The sequence below is a fragment of the Aotus nancymaae genome, unplaced genomic scaffold (genome assembly GCF_030222135.1).
Source record: "Aotus nancymaae isolate 86718 unplaced genomic scaffold, 86718_ANA_hifiasm-v0.15.2.pri h1tg000030l, whole genome shotgun sequence".
Taxonomy (NCBI): Eukaryota; Metazoa; Chordata; class Mammalia; order Primates; family Aotidae; genus Aotus; species Aotus nancymaae.
The window spans coordinates 9433994-9447352 of NW_026988443.1; the positions used below are offsets into that span (position 1 = coordinate 9433994).

The following is a 13359-nucleotide window of genomic DNA, read 5'->3' on the forward strand; positions in this document are numbered from 1 at the left end:
TTTAGCTGTGACATTTAACCCTTCCCAAGACAATTTTTCTATAGTTATCCGTTTTTTTCTAGCCTTCCTTTAGATTTTGGAAAGACACTTTGTCTTCTGCTTTGGGCCTGTAGGGTCTCTTGATTTATTCGCATGGTTTACCTGTACATTTGTAGATTTTTATTTCTTAATTTATTATGAGTACATTCCCTCATCTAGATCTTTCCCTCCTTCACATGCCCTCCATGGCCAAGATCATGTTTGCCTTTCTCCTTTTCCTATACCAATCTTTAAACATTCCGTCAACCATGTCCCTCATTTTAAAAGTATGTAGCAACTTCATGAAGGATATATAATTCATAATGTGTAGATACCAAAAGAAAAGGTAACCTTAGGCCAAGGCAGAGGAATTTTCTATAAGTAAGGAGCATGGAGATGATATATAAACATAGTGATGACAAATAAGCATTGAAGTTTGTTTGCAAATTGTTTGTTTAGAGCTTGGTCTGGAATAGCAAGAAACCTACATACCCTCCGACTCGTCTCTCTGAAGTTATTGGTTATTCACCCCACCCTCCCTCCGGCTTCAGTCTCCAAGTTCTTCAGCCTTGTGGAAAAGGTCTAAAGATACCCTTGCACATCCAGACGCCCACTTGGACAAATGATGCCTTCAGCTTTTGGGGTCCGCGGTGCCATTTCTTCTACATCCCAGCTTACTGTGGTTGACTTCAATTACATTCCCCAGTACCCAGAATTCAAGACTACCTTAATCACCTTTGCAAAATCACAGTAACAACAACAATAAGGCCTCCAGGCAGAGCACACTGAACCCAATTCAGATTTTTTTAAAGTGGAAAACAAATCACAAATACCTGAGAAATTGAGGTTCATAATGGAAGCCCCACGAAGCCCCTTAACCTGGGCAAATCCTATAACACAATTATATAAAATTTCACACCTGGCTGGAGCTGTTATTTGAACAGAATGACCATTTTTCTGCTTGTGCTAAATGAACCACGAGATCCATGTATCCAGCCGCAGAAAAACATAGGATTGCCATTCCGTCTGCATATAATCAGCGTACTTGCTGGCAAGGGCACGGTAGGATCAAAAGAGTTAATAATTGGATCCTGCCCACAGCAGCCACACAATTAAGGACAAGATTAGCAGAGATGAGAAATTTATGGTGAAAATGCAATGATAGTCTGAAAAACAAAATGCTTTCACCGAGCAGTTGTTCTGTTGCCATAATCCTAATGATCAACTCTATTACACTAATAACAGGAGAAAAACTAATTGCAGTGAGGAGAGGACAAATCTTTTTAAATCTGCATTGTCATCCCAACTAAGTCCCAACCCATTTGTATTAACCTCTGCTGACAGAGTCACATGATGGACATAATTTCTTATAATTTACCAGCTATGGATCTAACCTTTCTTCATCAAATATTCATAAAGGCAGGATTCTCAATGATTTTCTGTCTCTCTTCAATTTAGAGCTTGTTGTCTTCTTCCTTTTTACAGTAATTTGGACACAATTGAAGTCAAATGGAATTAAAGTTAAATGCCTTATCAACTGAGGTGCCTAAAAGCAAACACTTAGGGGAGGGGTTGTGAACTGAATGGGGAGAGCTTGTATTCCCAAGCCCCTCCAGGTCCCAGAGGAGTTCAGGGGGCTGCCGGTCCCCACAAGGAAAAAAACAAACTCAGCCGGAGAGTGAGATGCCGTTGCTTTCTCTTGGTTTTCCTTGGTCTTGTGCTGGATGCTCTGTAGCTGAGTGGAAACTGAGAGCCCCAGGCCTTCCCCTGTCTTCAGGGCTGGCTAGGATTTTAGGCTGCCATGACCAGGCCCTGTTTGAGCTTGTGTGCCCAGCAGGGTGCAAGAAACATGCCAGGGGCTGGAATGGTGGATAAGAAAAGTTGGTTGGTACAGTTACTTAGAATACAAATGTGAATACCGAAAACCATTCCTGAGAGCATTTTTGGTTTCTAGAAAAACATCTGTTTCACTTTGCATCTCTGTTGCTTTGATACTTTTCTTAACAGGGATGTAGGTAGGAAAAAATCTTCTAAAGCTTAACTGTTTAAAATAAGTATAGTAAAACAAGTATAGTAAAAAACTCTTCTCCTTGCAAGGCTTCAGTTTTATTGGGATGGCAGAAGTTTGGGAAAGGTAGATAGAATCAAAAGAACTCCCTTTTTCTACTCCAGTCCGTAGACAACCCTACCTTTGCTGCAATGCCAAGGAATGTTGTAGTTAAATTCTCTCTGAAGATGCTCAGGAAACCAGGCTCACACCTGTAATCCCAGCATTTTGGGAGGCTAAAGAGGAAGGATCACATGAACCAACAAGTTCAAGACCAACCTGGAAAACACAGCGAAACCCTGTCTCTACAAAAAATTTAAAAATTAGCTGGCTGTGGTGGCATGCTCCATGTAGACCCAGCTACTCAGGAGGCTGACGCAGGAGGATGGCTTGAGCCCTGGAGTTTAAGGTTACAGTGAGCTATGATCACACCACTGCACTCCTGCCTGGGCAACCAAGTGAGACCCTGTCTCTCTAAAAGAAAAAAAAAAAAATTAAAAAAAACAAGATGCAAAGGAATTGTTTTACCTAGTTGACTTCAAAGCCCTGTATTGACCAAGCCAAGAATTTACTTCTTGCTAAGTTCCCAGAATTTTGTTTGTTAGAAAGGAAATTAGAATTGAAGGCAGTTATAATCTTTAACAACTGATTCATGTTTCCAGCTAAGTATTTCTATTCACTACCACTTTTAGCATCTTTATAAATTTTTAACTATACATAATACATTCACTTTGTAAAAATTAAAACTTTATAAATAAGGATAAAGTCTTTTGACCACTACTTCCAAACGTAGACCTTCTTGCCTTTCCAAATATTCTTCTGTGCATTTACAGACATACATGTACCCAAAGACAAATGTATGTTTTCCTATTTGTTTAACATAAGTAGTTATTATGCTATGCAAATCAATACGCAAATTGCTTTTTTACTCAATAATATGTCTTATGTTTAGAAATCTTTCCATGTTAGAACATATACATCTATGTAATTCTTTCAGAGAAGTCTATAGCATGAGGTACTGTAATTTAGTATCATTTTTTCAGTGATGGACTTTGTTTCCAAGTTTTCGGATTATAAGCAATTCTGCAAAATATCATTATCTTTTTGGAACTAAGTTCATATAATCGTCTTAATGACATAGCTTTTGCAAGTACAGTTTTCTTCAGAATGTTTATACTGACCTGATAATTCAAAACACTCTTTCAATGTTTTCTACCAAGCCACACTTCCTTTTTGATGTTAAGGACAAAAACAATTATGAGATATTTCTAATTTTGAGTGCCCCACAAATAAACAGATATTCCAAATATGGCAGTGAATTAAATGTTTTCAATAGGGGGAAATGAGAATCTGCTGTCAGAAATGACTAAGGAAAGGTTGTTATGAATGAAAACATCATTATGGCAAATTTCTTCTTATACAAATTCAGTTATATAGATCAGACCATATCCCTTGAACTACCACTGCACAGTGGGAAAATTCATTCATTCCTAGTAGCATTCTTCCACACAGTACTGAGTTCTCATTTATCTTGTTTGCTAACACCCACATTATAAAGAGATGTCACTGATTACACAAAGGAGGGTTTGCCAATCAGGATGTGCATACGTGGCCTTGATAACCATCCCTCAGTCCAATATAAATCTCCTACAAATTCAATAGGAGAAGGCAGGAAGTTCTTTTGAAGAGCTAGAAGATTCTTCCAAGAAGGTTTGAGGGTGAATTCCATGAAAAGTTGTTCACTAGGGATCTCAGGGACTGTCATTCCTCTGGACTAGAATTGAATAGGTGCTGAGATACCCCCCAGTTAATTGCCTTTGGATTAGTAGAAATAAGGCATCTAGCCAGATCTTATACATTTGTACAAGTAGAGAATGGAAACTTCCAATCCGAGTGAGTTTAATTAAAGATTCTAGAATATTTTTAAAACAGTTCACACTAATTACTTTTAGTTTAGGGAGTAACTCAAAGTTGGGTTAATAGTGCTGTCAGTAGAGGTGCTGGTTTCATGAAAACCAACAACAGACTTGAGAATGGCGGAGAGTGGGAAACAGTCCTTCCAGAGTGTAAGAGATACTGGATAGCTCATATTCCTTCAACTCCAATTTGTGCTGTTAATTGGCTCTGTCTTTCATTCTGTGGCTCAGTCTTTCACTCATATCTGCATCTTATGAAAAGGGAAGTTGAGAGATACAGTCAAAAGTTAATGGATAAAAACAGATAAATTGGACTTCATCAAAATTCCAAACTTTTATGCATCAAGAATGTTACCAAAAAGGTGAAAAACAAACCTATAGAATGGAAGAAAATATTGCAAATCATATAATTTGATAAAGGTTTAATGTCCAGAATATGTAAAGAACATCTACAACTCAATAACAAAAAGACACATAATTTTAAAAATGAGCAAAGGACTTGATCAGACATTTCTCCAAAGAAGATATATCAATGACAAATAAGTACATAAAAAGATGCTTGACATCATTTGTCAATAGAGAAATGCAAATCAAAACCTCAAGGAGAGACCACTTCACACCTACTGGGATGGCTACAATTCAAACAAAAAACAGAAAATAACAAAGGAAGAATGTAGAGAAATTGGGCTCCTCCATTATTGGTGGGAATGTAAAATGGTGCAGCACCTTTCAAAAACAGTTTGGTGGGTCCTCAAAAAAATTAAACATAGGATTACCATATGACCCAGCAATTCTACTCCTAGATATATGCACAAAAGAATTGAAAGCAGGGACTCAAACAGATACTTGTACATCAGTGTTCATTGTAGCATTATTCACGGTAGTCTAAAGGTAGAAACAACCCATATGTCCATCAATAGAGGAATGGATAAACAAAATATGTTATATGCATACAGTGGAATATTATTCAGCCATTATAAAGAATGAAGTTGAAACACAGGCAACAGTATGAATGAACTTTGAAAATATTATGCTATGTGAAATAAGCGGAACATAATGGACAAATACTGTATAATTTCACTTATATAAAATACCTAGAATAGGCAAATCCATGGAGACAAAGTAGACGATAGATTGCCAGGGGCTGGGAGAAGGGAAATGGGGAGTTTATTGCCTAACAAGTACAGCACTTCTGTTTGGTGTATTGGGAAAGTTTTAGAAATAGATAGTGGTGGCTCGGCCCGGTGGCTCAAGCCTGTAATCCCAGCACTTTGGGAGACCAAGGCAGGCAGATCACAAGGGCAAGAGATCGAGACCAGCCTGGCCAACAGGTGAAACCCCATCTCTACAAAAAATACAAAAATGAGCCAAGCATGGTAGCACGTGCCTGTAGTCCCAGCTACTCAAGAAGCTGAGGCAGGAGAATTGCTTGAACCCGGGAGGCAGAGGTTGCAGTGAGCTGAGATTGCACCACTGCACTTCAGTCTGGCAACAGAGCAAGACTCTGTCTCAAAAAAAAGGAAAAAGAAATAGATAGTGGTGATGGTCACACAACATTGTAAATGTAAATGTAATAATGCCACTGAACTGTATACTTAAAAATGATTCAAATGGCATATTTTTGTTATGTATATTTTGTCACAATAAAAAAGTTAATGGAACCGGATACAGAATTTAAGCGTATCATTGACAGTTACAAAGGCATCCAGTGAAAGATCTCATAATACTGAAAACACTGTTTCGGTTATTCATTGCAACATAACAAATCACCCCAAAATGTAGTGAGTTAAAACAGCCACAGTTTATTATTTCTCATCTAAGACTCTGGTCTTCTGCGGTTGACTAGGGCTCAGCTGGACAGGTGGTTCTTCTGCTGGGTTCACTGGAGGTCTTACCTGTGACTACAGTCAGGAAGCAGGTGGGACCAAAAAGCTGGGTCTGCTGTGACTCTGAGATTTCTGAGCCTCTCTTTCTACATGTAGTCTCAGGGCCTCTTCCTCTCCAAGTGGCCTTTCCATGTGGGCTGTCCAGCAGAGCAGCCATGCTTCTTACATGGCGGCTCAAGACTCCTAAGAGCACAAAAGCAAAAACTGCCAGGCTTTTTAAAGGAACTAGCCCAGAGTCACCTCTGCTGCAATCTGTGTTGAAAGAAAGTCACAGAAAGGACCAGCCCAGACTGAGTGTAGGAGGGAGTGCTGGAGGCGTGGTCCATTTGGGGCCATGTTTGGAGGCTGGTTACCACAAACACCATGTGCATATGCACAGAACAAGTGAGAGTGAAATCCTCATGTAACATTGCAGGAAACCAACAGATAATATCTAAAATTAATCCATCAAGAAATGGTAAGCCAGGCATAGGGGCTCATACCTGTAATCCCAACACCTTGGGAGGCCAAGGTAGAAAGATTGCTAGAGGCCAGGATTCAAGACCAGCCTGGGCAACAGAGTGAGACTCTGTCTCTACAAAAATAAAAATAAAAAATAAGCCAGAAATGGTGGTGCACACCTGTACTCCTAGCAACTCAGGAGGCTGAGTCGGGAGAATCACTTGAGCCCAAGAGTTCAAGGCTGCAGTGAGCTTCGATCACACCACTGTGCACTTCAGCCTGGTGACAGAATGAGACCCTCTCTCTTAAAAAGCAAACAAACAAAGAAATCATGGTACATGCATATTAGTTAGTGATACAGAAGGTAACTACCATATGAAACAAATCTGGGGGTTGGGTGGACTGGAGTGGTGCAGTCTTGCTTTTTCATTATGAACCCTTCTGTGTCATTAGATGTAAACCTGTGAGTGGGCCGTGTTTCCATCATATTATAGGGGGGAGTGGTCTGGAGGGAACCAGACTGCCTGGGGTCACATCTTGGCTACATCACTCACAATCTTTGTGACCTGGGGCATATTACATAATCACTCAGTGCCTCACTGTTTGCATCTATAAGATGGGAATAATAATCATACCAACCTGTTGGGGTTACTGGGATTATTACATGAGTAAAGCACTTACAATACCATCTGGCACATAGCAGATGCTCAGAAAATGTTAGCAATTAACAATTACAACATTAAAAAAAGAAAAAGGGCTGGACACTATGGCTTATGCCTGTAATCCCAGCACTTTGGGAAGCCAAGGTGGGAGGATCACCTGAGGCCAGGAGTTTGGGACCAGCCTGGGCAGCATAGTGAGACACTGTCTCTACAAAAAAAATTTTTAAAGAATTATCTGGGCATGGTGGTACATGCCTGTGGTCCCAGCTACTTGAGTAGCTGAGTTGGGACGATCACTTGAGCCCTAGAGGTCAAGACTGCAGTGTGCCATGATTGTGCCACTAGACTCCAGCCTGGACAACAGAGTAAGACCCTGTCTCAAAACAAAACAAAACATTGAGAGGAAAAGGGAAAATTTGCAGGCAGGCCCATAGTGAACTAAGGATCTCAAGAACCTGGATTCTAGCCTCCTGACTTTGCCACAAATGGGTTGAGCAGTCTATTAATCTTGCCTTTACACTGAGAGGGTAGGAGAGAAGATAAGAACCTCCCAAGAACAGAGACTCTACCAAATCTGAAATCTAAAAGAGCGAGTCATGGCTGTCTAAAATTACCTTGCTGAAAAATGAGAATTCCCTCTCTTTGAGGAGAGAGGGCTGGATTCTTTAAAGTTGAACCTATTCCTTCATTCCCACACGGTACCCACCATGGTGAAAGAATTCACAGACCCACTCGCTGCTTGCCCACAAGACCTCTCTCTTGGGAAAGGACTTTATAAATCACTTTAAGTTAGCATCCATGACTCCCAGACGCTTACCTGAGACCCACTGAAAAAGGACATTAACTTGGAACCAATTAAACTGCTTCTAGTCGTTATTTGCTGGCTTCCTGCCCATCTCTCCCAGAAGGCTATCCACGTGGTCAACCCTAGGTGAGACTGTAAGGAGGTTTACCTCTGCTTCTCACCCAGGGACTGCAGAGCTCATGGGCTTCTCCCTGCTTCGCACCAGGAAGCAGCACGCTCTATGTGAGAGGTGACTTCAAGTATTATTCTCCTTAGAAGTAGCTGCATTTTTAAATACCTTTCCCTCTTTTCCCCATTCATTTGAACAAAATGAATTAATGGGAGACTTCCTGGCATTAGTCGAAAGCCAGAGCAAGAGTGTTCCTCAAGGGAACACTGTCCTGGGACCTGTCCATTTGCACCACACAGGCAGACCACTTGCTGATGGCACTTACACATCCAGCCCTGGCCTCGGAACTTACCGGCAGATGCCTTTGGGCACTAGGACCTTTGTGAGTCAGTCTCTTGCTAGAAAGAACAGTTTAAATTAGGAATAGCAAGTTCTCCAGGTCTTGCAGTCTCGCCTGAGCTAACCTATCAGCTGGCACTGCAGAAAACGCATAATGGAGCCTCCATAAAGTAGTCTGTGCCAACTCCCAGGTGGTCTCGGCTGCAGAACTGTTCTTCCAAAAAGTGTAAATTCTAACTTAGCAGTCTGCTGAGAAGCCTGGCTCCCTGGCAGGCTGGGCACGGGGCAGGAGGTCGCAGCAGCTAATCAAGCCCTTGCTGTGCTGTCCTGACTCACCGCCGAGCCCTGGCCCGGTCCCAGCTGACCCCACTCCTGTAATGCTCAGTGAGGAGCTGAACTTCTCCATTAATCGGCCTGTTTGCAGGAGCTGGAAAGGTGACTTGTAACAGGCCTCTTGTTCCCAGCCTCCTCTATAATGACATTCTGCACAAGCAGATGTCGTCCTTTGATTCCTTATGACCTTGTAAATTTTGGCAAATGAGAAAGCATCTGGGATCCGCAGTGAGGGCCTAAGGGTGTCTTTCCTACAAAGAGCCACTGTCATTCTCCACCCCACCCTGCCTTCACTCCCATCACTACCAGGCACGTGGCAAGGACATGGCCTTGCTCATTTTCTCTGTTGGAAAAAGCCTTCTTCCCAGAGCCAGGGGGCTTTGAGATGAGGTGGCCTGGACCGTCCCATGCTTGAGCATTTACCAGACGTGACTTCGGGTCCCTGTGGCTGTCTCAGCTTGACAGATGAGAAAACGCTGTTGCTAAGTGCCCTTCCCAAGGTCACCCCACAAGCAAACACTGCCGCTAGGAGAATGAGATCACCCCCAGACAGTGAAGGAACGGCAGACCCACGCTTTCAAAGCCCTCAAGTGTGACAGTGCACCAGCCTGTTGACCAGAGAATACAAGACAGTAAGTAATAAATAGATAATGGCCCATCTCTCCGCTTGCTTTCTCCTTAAAGATGCCCAGGTGAGAAACTCGTGGTTGTGATGATTAATTAATAAGTCCGCCCAGTTAACCTGAAGTTTGCAGGCCACACTGCAAGCCTAAGGCGGTCTCTTTGGCAGCTCATCCTTCTTTTCCGAGGCTCCAGTGGGCTTTATTCAGTGGCGGCATTGCTAGCAGCACAGCAAAAACTTCATTCGGAGGACTTCAGAATTTGGCCTGCTATCTATTGAAGTGCGATGTTTTAAAACTCCTTTCAAACCAAGTCATTTCAGAAGCAAACCCAGCACTGACTCAGAAGGCCTGTTCAGTCTTCCGTGGCTCTCAGCGTATAGGATTACCCTTCTTCCTCAGCCTGAATCCGCAGCACCAAAAAGAAAAAGAACAGCATAAATTGGATGTGAGTTGAGTTCTGAAGATACACATCAGGTGGACTTGGGAATACAGGGAGGCTTTGGCGTTACTTCTTCTTTTCTATGCCAGCGCAAAGGCTAACAATACATCAAAGCCTTGAAGACGATAAGGTTCAGAGCCTTCCCTCCCTCCCAGCCCCAGAGCGCGAGTGACCTAGGAGGCCACCGAAGAGTCTTAAGATATTTTGCTTCATCAAACGAATACTGTGTGTAGGTAGAGCATAGAAGTTTACTTTCATGAGATGACTCAGTTTCTAAAGGAATCTAGAGGCTTTCTGCAGAGCCCCGTGACATAGATCCTTTATCGTCCTCCTGCTCAAAACCCTCCGGCGGGTCCCCATCTCACTGAGAGTAAAATCCAGTCTTCACAGTGGCTTCCAAGCGCCCAGACTTCGCTGACCCCATCCTCTCCATCCCCTCTCCTCACCCCCTTCCTCCAGCCACAGTGGCCCCTTTGTGGTCCCCTGAGCATGCCCAACTCTTTTTTCTTTCTTTTTTGGCAGAGACAGAGTCTAGCTATGTTACCCAAGGTGGTTTCAAACTCCTAGGTTCAAGCAATCCTCCCACTTCAGCTTCCCAAGTAGCTGAGACCATAGACTCATGTCACCATGCCTGGCTAATTTATCTATTGATGTTTTGTAGAGACAGAGCCTCACTCTGTTGGCCAGGCTGCTAGAACTCCTGACCTTAAGAGATCCTTCCTCCCTGGGCTCCCAAAGTGCTGGGATTACAGGCATGAGCCACTGTGCCCAGCCCTAATGCCTAACTCATTCTCACTTACAATACCCTTCCCCAAGACAAGTGTCCATCACAACCACCCTAGCCTAGACTCTTCCCCAGCCTCGCTCTTCACTCTTTTTGTTTTTTTCATTTCTTTGTTTGATTTGCTCCAGAACACTTATGTCTAGCAAAAATTATCTTGATATTTATTTGCTTACATTGTGTGGCAGAGATGTTGGCTTCTCATCCTATCTCACTTTTTCCTTCTTCCTTGAAGTCTCAGTTTTGACAGGGAAAGGGAGCAATGTCCAGCTACAATCCCACACTTCCCAGTGACCAATTTCTAATCAGTGAGACCCAGATAAGAGGGGGTTACTTGTCCTCTTTTCAAAGAGGAGCTAAGGGCATATTTTAGCCCTCTGTCTTTTCTGCTGCCCCTGCCGGGGACTCAGATATGGTGGCTGAAGCATCCTGGCCCCATAATTGACTTCAGGGATGGCAGCCATGTGCTAAGGATGGCAGAGCAGAAAGGTGGATGGAACAGCCTGGGTCTCGGATGTCTGTGGGCTGCTTCTGTGTGGTGTTCCTTTGACTTCTTTAATGTGAAATAAAAATAAGCTCCCATCTACTTCCACCACTGCTATTTCCAGTACCCCTTGAGAGCAGCTGAATGCAGTTTATAACTGTTACATGTGTTTATTACCTGACTTTCCTACTAGAATGTAAGTGCCACAAAACCTGGAACTTGGTATAGTTCACTACTGGATCTCTAGATCCTGGTACCTAGTAAATATTTGTTGAATGAATGGATACTAAAAGCACGAAAGTCATAGAAGTCCTTCTGCCCAAATCCTGGCTTTATCAGTAGGCACTTAGTAGGCATCCTCTTGATCACTGACCCTTCAGCATAGATATTTATATGGGCCAAAGCAATGTTTCTACATGTTAGCTGTAGAAAGAGTGTCATTCATTTCCTAGGTGCATAAGCTGCAGACTTGCTTTGGATTTAAGACCAGGACACTTAGGACATCTGTGGAGTTCAGGGGCTTATTAACACAACAATCCTGATGCTTCAGTTGCCTGGACTTCTTCCCTTTCTACAATACAGCTACACTAAAATATAATTGTGCTCCTATCATAAAACATCCATAGGTAAATGGAGCAGTTTATTATCTCTAACCCTGGAATGAAGTGGCATCTTAAAGACTCTATAGGTTCTTTGGCTAGAGTGAAATAGTGCCCAGGAAGTACTGCAGTCTATGACCCATACTGCTCAGAGAATCAGAACTTGTCTGCAAAAGTAGCTTTTGAATCAGAGTTTAAGAACGAGTGGTAGTAATTCCAATTTTACCAAGTTCAGTTTAATTGAAAAGTGTTGAACTAGTGAATGACCTAAGTTTCAGCCACAGTTAGTATGACTTATTATTTATGTGGTTGTGTGACCTGGAGCAAGGCTTCCACTTAAGGGCACTAATCCCTTTCACAGGGGTGCCACCCTCATGACCTAATTACCTCCCAAAGTCTGACCTTCAGATATCATCACATTAGAGGCCAAGAGTTTAAGATATGAATTTTAGGAGGACACAGACATTTAGTCCAAAACAGATGATTGTCACTGCTCCAAGCGATGTCAGCTGTGTTGTCCTAGGGCTGGAGGCCTCAAGATGGACTCATGTGTCTGAGGCCTTAGCACTAGCTGTGGCCTCATTTTCAAAACTGGGATCATACCTTTCCTACCCTAGTAGTGAGGATCACATGGAATAATGCATATGGATGTAAGCCATAATGTTTATATGTAAAACTGCAGTTTTTTTAGAGATGGAACGTCCTTTAGGGATTGACTAACTCAAGCCCTCATTGTACAGATCTAAGTAATGATGGCCAGAGAGTCACAGTTTTTCCCAAGATCACAGGGTAAAATCGTGGCAGAACTGGTCCTTCAACTGTCAGACCAGTGTTCTCACTACTATACTCCTATGCCATCTGACTTGTTATGTTGTTATTTTGCCTTTTTTTTTTTTTTTTTTTTTTTGAGACAGGGTCTGGCTCTGTTCCCCAGGCTGGAGTGCAGTGGCATGATTCCTGCTCACTGTAACCTCGACCTTCTGGGCTCAAGTGATCCTCCTGTCCCAGCCTCCCAAGTAGCTGAAGTAGCTGCTACTACAGGGTACTGTTACTTTTACGTGCCCAGCTATTGCTTTTGCTTATCATTGTTATTAAAGTGCTGTGTAGCAGGGAAATCAGTTCCCTGTTACGAAGATCTAATTCAGCTGCAAGATGCTCTCAATCACTTGTGCATTCCACAGTATTTATTGCTGCTACCATGTGTCAAACTCTGCTGTAGGCTTGGAGGATATAGCAGTGAGCAAAACAGACAGAAATCCCTGCTTTCAGAGAGCTTAGCTCATGCACATGTGCACACACAGACACACACAAGCGCACACACAAATAGCGTCAAGCGCTACAGAGAAAAATAGAACAGTGAAGGAAGATGGGGAGTGCTAGAGTTGGGGGACAGGGAGGGGAGATGTTTGCTGTCCTAAGGCAGGCAGTCAAGGAATGTCTCCCTGATTGGATTGTGGAGTCACCTGAAGGGATAGGAGGAGGAAGCCATGTGGATATTTTAGGGGAAGAGTATTCGAGGGAGAAGCAGCAGCAGGTTCTAATATCCTGAGACTGCTCTTGGCCTCTTCAAGGAGAGCAAATAAGTCGGTCTGACTGGAGCACAGTAAACAATGGGATGAGTGCAAGGAGAGGGCAGAGAATCAGGGATAGGAAAGGGTCCATCATGGAGGGCCTTGTGGACCACTGTAAGAAGTTTGACTTTGACTCAGTTTTTAAATTAGTGCAAAGCGTACATTCATCAGAAGACTGAAATGTCCTTGATAAATTAGCATTTTTCCTTTGACCCACCATTTTCTCCAATCTTGAATTTGAACTGTGTCACACAGTTGGTATTGGATGCCACTGAGTTCCTTACCCTAAGTGACCTGTTAGCGAAT

General features: G+C 42.7%; 1 protein-coding gene across 3 annotated transcripts in view; it reads left to right on the plus strand.

Annotated features, from left to right (window-relative positions):
* Positions 1-13359, plus strand: part of FTO (FTO alpha-ketoglutarate dependent dioxygenase) — a 424741-nt gene that overhangs the window by 386430 nt on the left and 24952 nt on the right. The gene's annotated exons all lie outside the window — the stretch shown is intronic.